Below are 3,854 nucleotides of genomic sequence, written 5' to 3' on the forward strand. Positions count from 1 at the left end.
TCTAATTTCAAAGGTCTTTTGGAGGATTCATAAAGCCCTTGAGAATACTGCAGAGGAACAAGATACTGTGTTCTGCTGCTAACGAAATAAAGTGTCTGGGAGATTAAGCAAGGGGAAATCTTGCATTAGAATAGGTTGACAAGACAGATGAAACATTAAGAATTCATCCAGCTCATCAACAAAGGCCTGGCTAGATCTCAAACAGCAGAAATCTCTATGCAAACCTCACTTGGATGCCTTTAAATCTGAATCTGACATGCCAGTCTCATATAATTCTCCTTTTCCCAACAAAATGGTGTAAGGGCTTCATTGGACAGGAGAATGGAGAAATTGTGTTTGCAAGAAGCACACAGATGCTAAGATGCAAAATTAAACTCCAGTGCCAAGTCCTCCAAGACCCTCTTTGTCTGGGGATACAACCAAGGATTGATCTCTGAGAATCACAGAATCATGAAAGCTTGAAAAGTGCTCCAAGAGGAAGTCCAGCTTTTGACCAAACATTTGGTTTTTGAACATTTCCATGGATGGTGATTCCACCACTTCCCTGTGGAACCTGTTCCAATGCTTAACCATTCTTCCAGTGAGGAAATTTTATCTAACATCCAACTTTAACCTCCCCTGGAACAACTTGAGGCCATTTCCCCTTGTTCTGTCTCTAGCTGTGAGAAGAGGTGAGAAGAGGCCAAACCCATCTTGTTGCATTCCTTTGTGAAGAGTCCTGGGACATGGCCACTGATAAAAACACCACAAAACCGGAGCAAGCTGAATCCTGAGATCAAGAAAAGCAACTGAAGAGGGAAATAAAACATGGTTACTAGAGTTTTTCACTCAGCAAATGCCACCCCACTGCTCACCAATCTCAGTCAAAACACAAGAAAACACTTCTTCAGCTACTCCTACAGCCCAGGCAGTTCTGTTGACAGGAAAAGAGGTTTTCTAACCTTATGAGGAAGAAGAAATCAGAAGCTGAGTGTCAAACTCGGCCTCCTCCTACCTGCCAGCCTCAGTTTTGCAGGGGAGACCAGGGGATGATAAATCCACCTCCTCACTCCTCACAGGAGCAGCAAATCGCAGAAGTCATTCCAGGGCTGAAAAACGAGCTATAACTAAATGATGCCAGTATATCTATACCCTTGTGTTCTCTCTCTCTGCTGGCATTTTCCTCCCTACAGCTGAAAACACCACCCATCCCAGGAAAAGGAGTGACAAATCCCCACAGAATAGGAAGGCAAATGCGTCCCTGCTGCCTGTAGATCACACAAGCTGAAGGTTTCACATCTCACGATGATAACGCAGCACGTGGCACAGGAGCTGGAGGCTGCAGGACCAGTGTTTCACTGCTTCATTCCTCCTGCATGGGTCCAGCACACAGAAGGACTTGAGGCTCATTTGTCCAGCTGATGGTTTGACTTCATCTGAAATGTTTCCCCCGGGTCACTGACCTCTTAATTGCAGGCAGATAATAAATAGTGGATACGCTCCTGAGTCAGATCCCTTCCTCACAGTTACCAGGCAACCTCCTCCAGCTCTCCACAGCTCTGCTGATACTCTTCCCTCCCTTCATGTTGGAACCCAGGACATTCCTCTGACTGCCCTGGGTGATTCCAGACCCTGACAGGGGCTCAGAGACCTTGGCATGGAGTCACAAACACCTGTGCCTTTGATTTTAGCCCATGGAAACAATTACCAACTTTGTGTGAGGAGTTACAAGCCACAAGAGTTTGAGTAGAATTAATTTGTCACAGTATGAAAAAGTAGAATTTTGGGGTTTTTAGAATGGGGGTTCAAGAGGCAAGATGGAGGAATCTGGGTGTGTTCTGTCCTTCTTCTTCTTGTCCTCCATTCTCAGAATCTCTGCTTGTCAGAGTGACTGTAAGATATGTACAAGCCTCTTTTTCCCAGCCCAGCAGTCATAGAAGGAGTTAGGACTCTTCTGTTCTTGTTCTCAAGGTTGTTTATTGTTTCTTATCTGTAAAATTCTTTCTCCAACCCACTGAGGTCTGTCTGGCAGGTCAGGTTGAGGCACACTGGTGTTATCTTTTTATACTAAAAACTATGTGTACATTATTTACCACAACTTCCCAATACCTATCACCCATGTTAGACAGTGAGTTTCTACCTTAAACCAATCCAAAAGTGCCACCATCACAGCAGAAGATGGAGGCCCAGAAGAAGAAGGAGAAAGGCTGGACACGCCCAGATTCCTCCATCTTGCCCCCTGAACCCCCATTCTAAAAATCCCAAAAATCTATTTTTCACCCCGTGACAAACTAACTATTATTCTACCTAAACTCTCTTGACTTGTAATTCTTCATATAAAGGTGGTAATTGTTTTTTCCAAGGGCTAAATCAAAGGCACGGGGGATTTGGGCTCTGTGCCAGGGTCTCTGAGCCCCCTGGGCAGGGATTCTGGCAATCCAGGACAGCCAGAAGGATGTCCTGGATTCCGACACTCCATCTTCTGCTGTGATGGTGACACTTCTGGATTGGTTTAGAGTAGAGACAGACTGTCTAACATAGGTTATAGGTATTGGAAAATTTTGTAAATAAAGTACAAGTAGTTCTTAGTATAAAAAGCCAACATCACCCCAAGGGCAGGGACTGTGCCACAACCCAACCTGCTGGACAGATCTCAGCAGGTCCAAAAAAGAATGTAATAGATAAAAGAAAATAAAAAACCTTGAAAAGCAGAACTGACAAATCTCGACTTCTTCGAGTGTGGGGCTGAGAAAAAAAAGACTTTTTAATACCTTGGGAGCCATTCCAGCAAAAACAAACCCAACACCTGCCCACTGCAAATTCAGGGATGGAGAGCATGTGTTCATCAGAGGGTAGGAGACAAGGCAGGCCATATTTAAGTTGGATGGCTTTTTACAAGCATGAAGCAATGCACTCCTGTAATAAACAACCATGCCAGAGCTAATACTCAATAAACAGTGTGCTTTATAAGCAATTAGGGACTCACATTGTGGAACAGCCATTTCGGGGGAAGATACACTACCCCAGTAATGCTTAGCAAGATAAGTGGCTTGTTAAAAGCACCATAATTCTCCTTTAAAAATCAATTAACAGTTTGGTGCATTTTTTTTTAGTGTAAGGACTGCTGGGTGTCTTATTCAAATGACAATGAATCCAGGGAACTGCATCTCATGTTCTATTCATTGGCTGGTGTTTAACCCCAAAAAGTGCAACAGGAAGCAAACCTGCAAAATAAAGAAATAAAATTATTTAACTGTAGTCAAGTCCAGTTGCCAAGAGGCAGCTGAAGTTGCTCAGATGAGTCAGATAAACACATTTTCTCTGGGCAGAGGAAAAATCATAGCATATTATAAAACCATTTCCTTTGTGTTTCTTATTTGGCGTTGGAGTTTTTTAAAATTAAATTCATTAATAATCTCTTCCCCTAATCACAACTGGTTAGGATGGAGAAGTTTAGATTAGAGATATTTGGTTGTGAGTTCTACCCAAAAAGGCAGTGCAAAGTCCTTTTCCTGAAGTTACAGAATGTCTTCTTTCTCTTCTAAAGAAACCTGCTCAGCGGGAAGGAGCAGTCTCAGGGTACCAAGCACAGAAAAGAGGGAGAGAAAATCATGGGAGAGGATCAACATTGCCATGGCCCCCCTCCATCACCAGCAGCAGGGCACTGCAGAGCCAAATGTCCTCCTCTTTTCACCTCACAAAGCCAGAGGTGTCTTCAGCCACTTCTGCTTGCAAAGGTAAAAATCCAAAGCCCTAATCTAAGTGAAACTGAGTATTTCCAGTCTCTCTAAATATTCACAGGATTGTTTTTCCCAGCCCAGTCTGATGCACTCCTGATTTCTGAGCAGCAACGTGCTCTCCTTGCCATTGATTTC

This window comes from Zonotrichia leucophrys, chromosome 1A, assembly GCF_028769735.1.
Source record: "Zonotrichia leucophrys gambelii isolate GWCS_2022_RI chromosome 1A, RI_Zleu_2.0, whole genome shotgun sequence".
In the NCBI taxonomy this organism is placed as follows: domain Eukaryota; kingdom Metazoa; phylum Chordata; class Aves; order Passeriformes; family Passerellidae; genus Zonotrichia; species Zonotrichia leucophrys.